Source organism: Rhineura floridana, chromosome 7 (assembly GCF_030035675.1).
Source record: "Rhineura floridana isolate rRhiFlo1 chromosome 7, rRhiFlo1.hap2, whole genome shotgun sequence".
In the NCBI taxonomy this organism is placed as follows: domain Eukaryota; kingdom Metazoa; phylum Chordata; class Lepidosauria; order Squamata; family Rhineuridae; genus Rhineura; species Rhineura floridana.
In genome coordinates, this window is record NC_084486.1 from 60793352 (window position 1) to 60806634 (window position 13283).

Below are 13283 nucleotides of genomic sequence, written 5' to 3' on the forward strand. Positions count from 1 at the left end.
CAAGTGAATAGAGAATAAAGTTTTGTTAACATTTATTGACATTAATTTAAAGATAAACTATGGTGAAACTGATAATGCAGATCTTGGTAGCACATACACACCTACATCAGGCAGGCCAGTCATTTGTGAATAATTATCAGCAGCAGGACAATTGATCAGCCATCTTCAGCTATAAATAGGGATAAACTAGAGATTCAAAAAACTCCAAATGACCCCTTTACCTCTTTGCTAGTCACACTGTTTGGCAACATGAAACTACCTGGTGTTAATTAAGGTAATTGATCCATCTAGACCACTCAATTAGTCCTCTTCTGGCATTTTTTATAAGCCAGGACAAGGGTCTAATATGCAGGTGGTAGGATGCGCCTCTCCAAGGAGTTTGTCCACATCCTCGGATTGAACAAGCTGAAAAGGATCCATTCTAATCAAGCAAGCAGAGGCCAGAGTTACATCCATAGAGACTGTATTAACGTTGGTGTCTAAGTCAGAGCGAATCTGAGTGACTTTATCTGCAAAATGTCGTGCAAATTCATCACAGTGGGCTGTTGCATGGTCACCATCGTATTCACAGGGGTCAGAATTTAAGAGGCCCCTGACCACTCGAAACAGTTCCGCCGGACAAGACTTAGCAGATGCAATGGAGGCGGAGAAGAAAGCTTTCTTTTGAGCCCGCACTGCCACGGAATAAGTCCTTAGATAGATTCTAGCCCGTGTTCGATCAGATTCGCTCCGAATTTTCCGCCAACAGCGCTCTAGCCTTTGTCTTTCGCGTTTCATCGCCCCCAGCTCCTTCGTAAACCAAGGAGCAGATTTGGTTCCAATCCGCGAGAGAAGGCGCTTAGGAGCGATTGTGTCCACCGCCCTGGTCATTTCCTCGTTCCAGAGGTCAACCAGGGCTTCGACAGAATCACCTGCCGAGGTGACAGGAAACTCCCCAAGAGCCGTTAGGAAACTGTCTGGATCCATCAGTCTCCTGGGGTGGACCCTGAGTGGGTCATGGAAGTGATTAATGCCTCCTTACTTCAGGGCAAAATACCGTCCTGTCTAAAGGAGGCAGTAATAAGACCCTTGTTGAAAAAATCCTCCCTGGACCCCTCATTATTAAGTAATTATTGCCCAGTTTCTAATATACCTTTTTTGGGCAAGATAATAGAGCGGGTGGTGGCGGCCCAACTCCAGAGATTTTTGGATGACACTGATTATCTAGATCCCTTTCAATCTGGTTTCAGGACCGGCTATGGGACTGAGACGGCTTTGGTCGCCTTGGTGGATGACCTACACAGGGAAATGGACAGGGGGAGTGTGTCCCTGTTAATTTTGCTGGACCTCTCAGCTGCTTTTGATACCATCGACCATGGTATCCTTTTGGGTCGCCTAGCTGGGATGGGACTTGGAGGCATGGTATTACGGTGGCTCCGGTCCTTTCTATAGGGATGAACCCAGAGGGTGATTATGGGGGATGTCTGTTTGACCCCTTGGCCATTGACCTATGGGGTCCCCCAGGGTTCTGTCCTGTCCCCCTTGTTATTTAATATATATATGAAGCCGCTGGGAGAGGTTATCCAGAGTTTTGGGGTTCGATGTCACCAATATGCGGATGACACCCAACTCTACTTCTCCTTTCCATCTAATGAAACCAAGGAAGCTGTCAAGGTTCTGAACCGTTGCCTGGTATCAGTGATGGACTGGATGGGAGTGAACAAGCTGAAATTAAATCCTGACAAGACAGAGGTGCTCCTCGTCAGTCAAAGGGCGGATCAGGGAATAGGGATCCAACTTGTGCTGGACGGGGTTACACTCCCCCTGAAATCACAGGTTCACAGTTTGGGAGTTCTCCTGGACTCGGCCTTGAACCTGGAGGCACAGGTCTCTGCTGTGGCCGGGAGTGCCTTTGCTCAATTAAGATTGGTACGCCAACTGCGCCCGTTCCTTGACCTGTCAGACCTGACTACGGTGACACATGCCTTAGTTACATCCCGATTAGACTACTGTAATGCGCTCTACGTAGGGCTGCCCTTGAAGACTGCTTGGAAATTAAACTGGTACAAAGAGCCGCAGCCAGGATGTTAACTGGAGCTGGGCTCAGAGAACATACAACCCCACTGTTGTACCAGCTCCACTGGCTTCCAATTTGTTTCCCAGCACAATTCAAAGTGCTGGTTTTAACCTATAAAGCCCTATACGGCTTAGGTCCAGGCTATCTGTTAGATCGTGTCTCCCTCTATGACCCTGTCCGAGCTTTGAGATCATCTGGTGAGGCCCCACTCACTATTCCATCTTTCTCACAAGTTTGCCTTGTAAAAACACAGAATAGGGCTTTTTCAGTGGCCGCCCCTAGACTGTGGAATTCCCTCCCTAGCGAGGTTCGATTGGCTGCCTCACTTTCATATTTTTGTGCCCAGGTGAAGACTATTTTATTTAGATGTGCTTTTAACTAATATTGTCATATATTGTAATATTGTCATATATATATATATATATATTAATTTATTGTTGATTTAATTCATTTTTAACTGTTTTAAATGGTATATTACTTGTTTAACTGATTATGGTTTTATCTGTAAGCCGCCCTGAGTTCTTCCGAAATAGGGCGGGGTATAAATATTTTAAATAAATAAATAAATAAATAAATAATAGACCAGGGGTCCCAAACCTTTCTGGGCCTAGGGGCACATTTGGAAATCTAAGAAACTGTCATGGGCACCAGAAAATATCCATATCAAAAGAAAAATGGAAATGCTCAATTCACACACACACACACACACATCCCACAAACAAACAAAACACCTATGCATACTGCAAAACAAATAAAAGCCAGGCAGTAGTTTCCCCCCTCAAACAGGCAAAAAAAAACCAAGCCAAAAGAAATCTCGGTTTTAAAAAAACGGGGAGAGGTAGGGGGCCTTGGCAGGCAGTGAGGGGGGCTTTACAGCACCATAACCCTTAAAAGCTTGTGGCCAAAGAAAGCTGCTACCCTGACTGCCCCATCTGTCTTGGCACAGAAGTCACTGTAGAACTGCTGTTGTCATATCAGTAGGGCAATTCAATGATCTAAGAGGATCTAATAGCTCAAGAGTGGATTTTGTTCAATATGAATGAATATATGTAGACTTGGCTAAATGGATCAAATGGATCTTATTGCTGCTTCATTATGAATAAGACCTTTGGTCCATCTGGCCAGGTAATTCCTACACTGGTGGTAATTCTCCAGGATCTCAAGCCTCCAGGCTGGATTACTGTAATGTGCTCTACGTGGGGCTGCACTTGGGGTTGGTCTGGAAGCTGCAGCTGGTACAAAATGTGGCGGTGTGATTGCTTAGTGGGGCAGGATATCACCAATATGTCATCCCACTGCTGAAAGAATTGTACTGGCTGCCCATTAGCTACCAGGCCAAGTTCAAGGTTCTGGTTTTGGTGTACAAAGCCCTATACAGCTTGTGACCAGGATACCTGAAAGATCATCTTACTGTTATATACACTATTCCACACAACATAGGACTATTCCACACAACATAGGAAGCAGGCCTTTAGTGTAGTGGCATCTACCCTTTGGAATTCCCTCCTCTTAAATGTTAGACAGGTGCCATCTCTGTTATCTTTTTGGCCTTCCTCTTTCAACAAGCCTTTTAAGTAGAGACCTTATCCCAGTCTGTGTCTGTGTTGGAATTGCTTTAAAAAAAAAAAACCTTTTTAAAAAAGATGTTTTTAAAGATGTTTTAATATATTTTAAAGTCTGTTTTTAAGGTGTTTTAGAGTGTTTTTAGTGTTTTTGTTTGATGCTCTGGGCTCCTACTGGGAGGAAGGTCAGGAGATGATAGATGGACGGACAGACAGACAGACAGACAGATAGAACCTACTATCCATTAATATTTTAACTGGAGGTAACAGAGATTGAACCCAGGACCTTTTGCATGGAAGACATGTGCTCACTGAGCTGTAATCCCTCCCCTTCGTCATTATCTTATCTCATGCAGACAGACAATGGTCATCCCATTAGACTCTGTAGTTCTTAATACGTTAAAGCATTGTCTTGTACACGGTAGTTTTCTTGATAAACACTTGTTATGTAATAGTTGTATGTGTATGACACAGATACATATTTGGAGGCAACCAATTCCATTTATGTTATGGGGATCATAAACCTCATGGGGATGCCCAGCCATCCTGCCTTGTGAAAAGGGGTAATGTCAGCCTTTAATGTGTCACCAAATATACAGTCTTCATCAGTTTCATCTCTGACATTTCACTTCTGACATTTTTGTATTATACAGTATGGAAAAACACTGCTGCATCTATGAACAGGGAAAGAAGGGCTTTCTAGATGCTAGTTAAAATAATTGTTAAGAGCTAATGAAAATCCACCAACAGGCTGTGTAAATTTGGCATTTCTCTGATACTCTTTTAATTCCTGCCAGGCAACATCCCTTTAACCAAAAGAGTGGAAGGGAAAAATGCAGTAGGAAACTGAATGCAGGGAGCTATTTATCATTATTCACTTATCGGTACTAGTGGATGTTATGTTTAGTACAACCAATTTAAACACAAGCTAATCTAGTTTAATTTCTTATCTACAATTTCCTCTAACATTGGCAATAACTACAAAGTGTGCTACAACTTACACTCTTTTTTTTCTGTTAATGCAACACTGCTATGACCTATGTTTGTCATCTGTCTCTCTCTGGTATATGTTTTCCATTTTTCTTGAATTAGCACTGGATTAACATCAAGTCCTAAACAGTAAATTGTGAATTCCAGATCCTCTGCTGTCGAGCTAATTGTTATTAATGAGGTAGCAATCTAAAGGGAAACTGAACGGAAGATGAGCCAGAGGCAAATGCAAAATGATTATAGGAACTCTCCTTGACTCCCTAGTTTCCAACAGGAAAAGTAGCTGAGTACAATTCCCACAGAGCTTTCCATGGCAGATAACTCCTGAATACAGTTAGAATACTGTCAAGGTTGATAAATTGGTTTAGTACTGCTTCACCTCTGGAGTAGGAAGTTCACAATAGACCTCTCAACAAGAAATAACTTTTCCTACTGTACATTTGTCAACGTAAAAGTAATGTTTTACGTAAATAATGTTTTACTTGGCAGTTTTGTGACTGTGAAAATATTAAGCCATGACAATGTGTCTGCACAAAGCTGTTAAGAGTTGTTACTTCCTCCTAGAAGTATTTTACAAAATTGCCCAACTGTTGGTTCTGTCAATAGTTTTTTATTAGAATCTTGTATTCTGTATTGTAAATCTGTCCTTTTGAATATATCTCATAGTTAAATTCATGGCTTGAGTTGTAACAGAAAACGAGCCTCAGTGGTGCAGGCCAGAGTAGTCCTTTTTGCTCTAAGGTGACTCTTACTGATATGATTTTTACCTTGCCGTTGTGGTACTCCCAAATTAATATGTATTCGTATCCATCTAACACATCTTGTATGGGAAATATTTTAAACTGTGAGTGTGGAAAGATATATCTCTGTCTCCCTCTCTCATAGCCCTGAACATTTCATAATAACATATTAAGCCAGTGGTCACCAATTTTGGGGGCACTCAGGGGCACATTCAGATATCTGAGAGATTGCTATGGGCACCACCCACAAAATGGCCACCACAATGTGTGGCTTAACACAAAATAACTGCCACAAGGGGTGGTTTGGTTCAACTTGAGAATGATCTCTGCTATAGGACAGTTAAGTTGGAAATGAGGTAGGGAGAAGGAAGATGATGACAATAATGACAATGATGCTGTACTCTCTCTCCCCTCCCCCCAACTTGAGAACAATCCTGGCTATGGGTCAGGCAGCAGGAACATGATGAATTTGATGTCGATGCCTTTCCCTCTGCACCGTGCTCCCCTCCCCTCAACATGAGAACAATCCCAACTGTGGATCAAGCAGCAGGAACATGATAATAATGTTGATGTTGTTGATGCCTCTGCCTCTGCACTGTGGTCTCCCCCACCACTCAATCAATTTAAGAACAATCTAGACTGTGCTTACCCCACACATCCCTGCTGTGGGGTAAGCAGCAGGAGGAAGAAAGGCATCTCCCTTCCCCTCCCCCTATTAAAAAAAAAGGCAATTGAAGGGCCAAACAGCTGCAGGTAGGCAACAAAACCAGCCCAGCAGAAGCAGCTTTTTCCTGTTCCTCCTTCACCCCCACCCCAGCACACATTTTTAAAGAAGCCCCTAAAGAAGTGTTTATTGGGGGTCACAAACCTCATTGAGAATCTGATGAAAGGTATGGACCTCCATAAATAAAGAAAGAAATACAATTAATTTTATTGCACTGGAAATTGATGGGGGTTGCACCTGAGAGTCCATGGAGAACCCCTGCCCTAGAAAAGTAAGCAGGTATCTGCTGACTGCTCCACACTGCAGAAACAGGGCACTTCTTTCTCCACATCCTTTAAAAAGCCCCTTGAGGGATGAAGCAACTGCCTACACCCCCCAAAAATCCTCAAAGTAATTTCATTCACCCTTCTTCACCCCTCCTTGCCATTTTTTGCCACCATGCAAAAGAAAATCCCAGGTTCAATTCCTGGCATTTCTAGTTAGGGCTGGGAAAGGATTTTATCTGAAAATCTGAAGAGGCACAGCCGGTCTGTGGAGCTAGATGGACCATGTTCTAACTCACTATTAGGCAGCTTCCTATGGGAAAGAAGGGATATTGGGATAGCGCTGTTGGCATATAACCTAATAGAATTATCATAGCTGTAGTGTTTATGAAGGATCCATTCCATGAAATTAACTCTAGATCCATTCCATAAGTATTCTGTGCTTAATCACTTTTAAACATCTTTTTGCTTCTGAAAATTTGCACAGATATGTTCCAAAACTACATGTAACAGTTGCAAATAAATCCATCCTAGGTTTTGTATATTCTCAAAGTTTCCAATACACTGGGACAAAAAGGGTCCTTTCCATCAGAAGTGTGGCTGCTTTGTTTTGAAAAGAAATTAGAAAGGTCCTGAAATATTATCTAGTTATTTTTAAGCAATAGGTACTTTAATCTCACTTAGGTTTAACTATTGGATGGAGTAGGGTTTTAATTTAGTTATGCTTTTAATTCCAAAACAAGGGGCTGTGTATCCCAGAACAATACTGCAGGTTAATGTCTCCTGAAAAGCCTGAATGACTGGATGCATAAATCATGCAAAAGTCTGTGGAGATCCAAGGCAGTCACTCTCTCCATCATCCATGAAATAGTGCTGTGCTGAAAATATTTCCCACATTTTTCTGGCCATGCTCTATCAATTAATGAGAAAAGAAAATGCATACGAAAATTACCAAAAGGGAAACAAAATGTTGGGGAAATACTCATGCGTTGGGTGCAGAGTGTTTGTTGCACTTACCTTATTTTTGAGGTGGCTGAACAGTATCTTTTCTTTCATTCTTTAAATCATCACTCCAGTGGTCTGCACTCTGCAGCCTTCCTGGGTGTCCACACTTCAATTAAAGCTCAAGAGGAAGACATCATGAAGCAACAACTCTTCCCATGGTGCTTTTTCAGATCAGGAAGTGTAGGCAGTCAGGGAGACTGCAGAGTGCTGACGAAATGCTTACTTGAAAGAACACATGCACCACTCTCAGCAACAATGCAACAACAAGGTAAGCTCAAAAACCACCACCACTGAAACTGTCAAGTGCCCTGAGAATGAGGCAGAAACATGGAAGCCCCTTTCACACAGGGAAAAAACCAATAACTTTTTTTTCTGAAATTGCAGGACAGATTTTGGCACAGTACTTCCATGAAGTACCTAAGTTGCCCTCCCAAGGAACAGAGTACTTGCATGAATGAAGAATAAACAATATACAAATGTTAACTGTGACAATGATGCCACTCAAAAAACAGATTGATTAAGAGGCGTGAATCCTAGAACTGTAGGGCAAAGTAATTATTACATTGCAGCAATGTTCTGAAAGGGGAATATGACACTAGGCTACAATACTCATAATAACGTATCAGTGTTTCCAAGCTGGGGATATGAGAAGTTCTGTAAAAAGAAATGGCCAGAGAAATACAGGATGGCTGGAAGGAGTATATATAAGGAGAACTGGAGAAGCCAAAGAGTTTGTGCATGGAAATAACGGGTTTTTTCGTAGCAGTTATATGCTCTGTGGCTCCATTATTATAAAAGAAGCCAAGGAGTTGACTGCTCCAGAGGCAGTGATACTTCTGAATACCAGTTTCTGGAAACTGCAGGAGAAACTAGTATTGTTGTACTCAGGATGCTGGACTTAATGTCCACTGGCCTTATCCAGCAGTGTCTTGTTATTAAGTTCTTATGCACAGTTATATTTTATTTATGTATTACATTTATATTCAAACCTTCCTCCAAGGTGTTCAGGACAATGAACATGGTTCCACCCAACATTTAATCTTCACACCAGGCTAATATCTACTAATATTTACTGAGAACATAAATAAAGCTGTAACTCTCGGGGCCGGTTCAGATATTATAGGCAAGTGAGAGAACTGAGTCGAAGTGTGAGTTATTCACACTTTGGGGGCTTATGAATCCTTGCATGGGTGAGATACTCAAGTTCTTCTTCACACAGTAAAGATGCACCACCAGTGTCAGAGGCAGCACGCCTCTCAACAGGAGTTGCTGAGAATCACAAGTGGGGAAGGAGAGCTGTTGTGCTCATGTTCTGCTTGTGGGCTTCTCATAGGCATCTGCTTGTCCACAGTGAGAACAGGATCCTGAACTAGAGGGACCACTGGCCTGATCCTGTGGGGCTCTGCTTATATTCTTAATTGATGGAAGCTGGAATTGATGAAAGTCACTTTATGTCACTGCTTATCTATGACATACGAAGTTTCACTCAGTGATATACTTATTTTGATGGTGAACGCTCAGATACAAGTAAACATGGGCTCCCATGGACTAGCATACTTTCTCAATTGTGGAGTTCTGAGCTGCTTCCTGCATTTATTTTGTTGGGATTGCTTCTTAAGATGTTTTTAAAACTTTTTTTAAAAGATGTTTTAAAGATGTTTTGTTTAAATATGTTTTTAAAGATATTTTATTTTAATATATTTTAATGTCTGTTTTTATGATGTTTTAGAGTGTTTTAGTGTTTGTTTGCCTCCCTGGGCTCCTATTGGGATGAATGCCAGGATATAAATTTAATAAATAATAATAATACAATAATAATATTTCACAGCCAAGCAGTGCCAAATCTCTTGAGATTCATACATATAATCCACTGATTTCTGATTTTCATCAGTATGTAATACTGTGATGTGCTTTCATTGTATATCCAGATAGCAGTTTCTCTTCTTCTAGAGCCCTGCTGAACTCAACCAGAGAAATAGAAAATGTAAAAGAAAAAGTCAGGAACTTTTTCCCAGGATGCCTCAGTGCTCACAACAAAACCCAGCCCTGAAGATGGTATAACTTATGCTGCTATAATTTGATTACTGACCATACTGTGGGGGGATCAGAGGTCCATCATGGACAGAATCCGTGTCTAAATTTCAGTCATCTGCATGTGTCCTGAAACAGAAAATGGGAACAATATGTGTAAAAGTGCAGGGGAGGAGAATGGCATGGTTGAATGTGCCACTCATGGTCATCACATAGAAAGAAGTGTTAGTTATATCCTGTTCTCCATGGAACTCAGATCTATCATTCCCATACAACAATCCTGAAGTGAATTTGGCTGTGACATAAAGACTTGCCCAAAGCCTCATAATGACCTTCATGTCTCAGTAAAGGTTTGAACTCAGATCTTTCTTGTTCCAACTACTTTGAAGAGGAGGAATTGTATTCTTCAAGGGCATATCGTAGTGCAACTTATATACCATACAGATATTTTGTTTCTCCCATTTACCTATACCCAGGAAGTGTATCTGATAACTCAGAGCACCCATAGGGTTTTTTCAAATGGTGGACAAGTTACAGGGTTTTTTAATTTATAAATAAATAATATATTATCTAATAGATGTTAGGGAGATTTACCGGTAAATGTATTAGTCGCTTGACTCACTGGTACAACTGAAGCAATACACAATTTGAGGACATTATGTTTGGAACATTGTTGTTTTTTAACGCAAAATAAACAAGCAAAGTGATGGCCAACAAACAGGCTGCCAAGATGTACAGCTGAGCTTCTGTGGACTTGTGCTGGCTGCTGTTTTTGCAGATAGCTGCCAGGATTCAGGTGGAGCAGCAACATCTCTTTGCACATGAGTCTGGCTCTGATATGCTTTGTCAAGGCTGGCTGCCAGTTTCAGATCGGCCAATAATAATAACAATCTTAATTTTCATATTTTATTATGCAATTATCCAGTATTTCCCCCTCCTTTCTCCCACCTCTACATCTGGAAACCCTTTAACTGACAAATCCTGGAGAACTGATTTTGTATTCCAGGAGCTTCCTGATGTAATAATTCATAGGTGAGAGCAACATTGGTAGATATAACAGACGGGTCTTGTTCTTTACTTTCCCCCTTCCGTTGGCCTGTTGGGCAAAAGCAAAGGCACTTTATTCTTATTTTCCACATCCCACTTCTTTGTCTCATGCAAGTTTAAATTATAAGGTGTCGGGGGGGGGAGAAACTACATAGGATCTTGCATGCCTTTCTTCCCGATCATCCTTCTATTCCTTTCACTTTATTAAGAATTCAGTTTGTCATGCAAAAAAGGCAATGCTGTATAGGTAATGTTGGTAATGTTTAATACTGTGAGGAATAAACTCATCAGCATTTTGTTAAATTATATTTAACGCTTCTCACAATGATTTTTCTTAGTTTGGGTGGAAAGGAAGCCAGAAAAAGATCAGACATGTTTTATAAAGCTATTTGAATTTTACATTTGGGGACTGAAGCAAGAGCCTATACATCAGATATCTCCTTTGCTCACATCACCCCTTTTCTGTACAGAATGGACCTATTGTCATATGTGCCTTAACTGTTGCAGTCAGCCACATGATCTCGCCACACAAGATTATGGATACCCTTTAACACTCTGGGAGTTATAAAGTGCATGTCATTCATTGGCTTGAAATAATATTTTAATATTCAGAGGGCACTCAGGATATTCATCTAGTTCCATGTTATCACACCCAACCAGGAAGGCAGGAAATAAAGTAGGGTAAGGCAGTGGCTACATACCTGCATTTTCTGGATTCTTCCTCTGGGCTCAGCATCGGAGTATAATCTTGCCTAAATGCTGCCTTGTGCCATCATGTTAATTTGATAAATAATTAAATAAAGCTTTAAATGTCTATTATTTCAGTCTTGCCTGAATATAAGACTTTGCTGTCAAGAGCAGTGTATATTTGCCTTGCTCAGTAGCAGATACCTGTTTCTTCCACTGTCTTACAATGGTGTAACAATCACTCTGCCCCTCCCCTTCTCTTCCATATGGGCATATGGAGCCTCTTTATTAAACTCATTTCCCATTTGTTATATTGTTGCACAAACATGTAATATGTAAAGGGAGTCTAAATATATATGATTTCATCAAAAATGATCGTTAACTGGAATTGTAGTGCATTTCAGTTGCTTTAGTTGAAATAAGGCTATCCCTTCCTCCTTCATAGAAGATTTCATTCATATCCTTTCTGTTTCAGATTTCTCATGCTCATTTCCTGTTTATCCTGAGGTTATTTATTTAAAGACAAAATGTTTTCAGTGGCTTTGTGCCTTCTTTGGTAAATAGCAAATGTGGCACTGATGTCAGCTGAGGAAATCAGTATCTAGAACAGGAAAACCCAGAAGGTGAATGGCTCTATTCCTTAAAAATAGGAAACAGCTTGAGTTCCTTTGAAGGGAAGAGAATCTCATTAGTTAATAGTGACGCTCTGTGGTCACCAACATAGACTAAAAGACCTGTTGTCCAGTGTGGTGTAATGGTTAGAGTGGCGGACTGGGACCTGAGAGACCAGGGTTCAAATCTCCACTCAACCATGAAGCTCCCTGGGTGACCTTGGGCCAGTCACTGTATCTCACCTACCTCACAGGGCTGTTGTGAGGATAAAATTGAGAGGGGGAGAACCATGTTTGTACCACCACCTTCAACTCCTTGGAGGAAAGGTGGGATATAAATGTAATAATAAACAAAAAAGTTGATGGGCACATGCAGCTCTCACAAACAGGAATGGATCTCCATGCACGTGGAGAGAAATGGGTGGTTGTAAATATTTAACATGTGGTGTAGAAACATTGACTGATTCTTACCTTTTTCTGATATAGTGATTAGTGACACTATTTATGTTGTTACATATGGTTTCTGTTTCACATACCTATCAAACGAGTTCTTGCACACTGGAATACTCTATAGTGTCAGTAGTGGCCTTTGTCATCCCAAACCTCTGTTTGGATCCAAATCAATTATTTTAAATTATATTCAATGCTTCTACTATCTAAAAACCAAACCTCAGGCCTTTTAAAATGGAGAAAACTCTTTTATGTAAGAGTATCTATAAAAGGTAATTAGATATAGAAGTAAATTAAATCATAATGTAACATACCATGTGTAAGATCCAGATTATGTATCTGTATTGCTTTGGAAATGCTTTAACTTCTATTACCACTTAGAACCACAGATAATTCTTTTTGTTTAGCTGAAATGATTCCCTTACTTTCTGAATACTGCACTGAATACTTCTGAGATTACAATATAAGAAATAACTATTGATTCATTAAACTTCCTAATTTAGCAGCATGGGAATTCTATTTACTATCTCATTTGCCTGTGTAAGATTGTATCCTGTTCTTAATAACATATGATTGATGGAAGACATTTAGGGAACAAAGCCCAGTTGTTATCAAGCTGGCTGACTCCTTACACAGCCATAGTGTGGAACAGTTGCCTGAATGCAGAGGAAGTGAATAGATTCCAGAGTCTAGGGAACTAAGACAGTTTGTCTTTTATTTGCCAAATGGTTGTGATCCAGACCTAATGTAATCACAGGGAATATCCCAACAGAATAAAAGTGTGCTTTTGGGCATACTATGTAGTGTCTTTTTTATTCCGACAGGCTTTTGGACTAGAAGATGTTTAAGATAGGACCTCATAAGGTCTGTTGTATTGTTCTATGGTCCTATTCTTAATGTTTTAAATTGTCTTAGTATCTTAAGTGTATGTTTCATGGTTTTAATGTTACGAATAGTTTAATTCTATTTTAATTGTATATTTTTGTATGTTTTTTACCTATGTGTAGTTTTTATTTGTAAGCCGCCCTGAGTTCCAGTTTTGGAAAAAGGGAGGGGTAAAAATAAAGATTCATTCATTCATTCATTCATTCTGTGGCATGATGTCCTTGCTAGCATT

General features: G+C 40.4%; 1 protein-coding gene across 6 annotated transcripts in view; it reads left to right on the plus strand.

Moving 5' to 3' along the window:
* ADAM12 (ADAM metallopeptidase domain 12) overlaps positions 1–13283 on the plus strand; it is a 396536-nt gene that overhangs the window by 307581 nt on the left and 75672 nt on the right. The gene's annotated exons all lie outside the window — the stretch shown is intronic.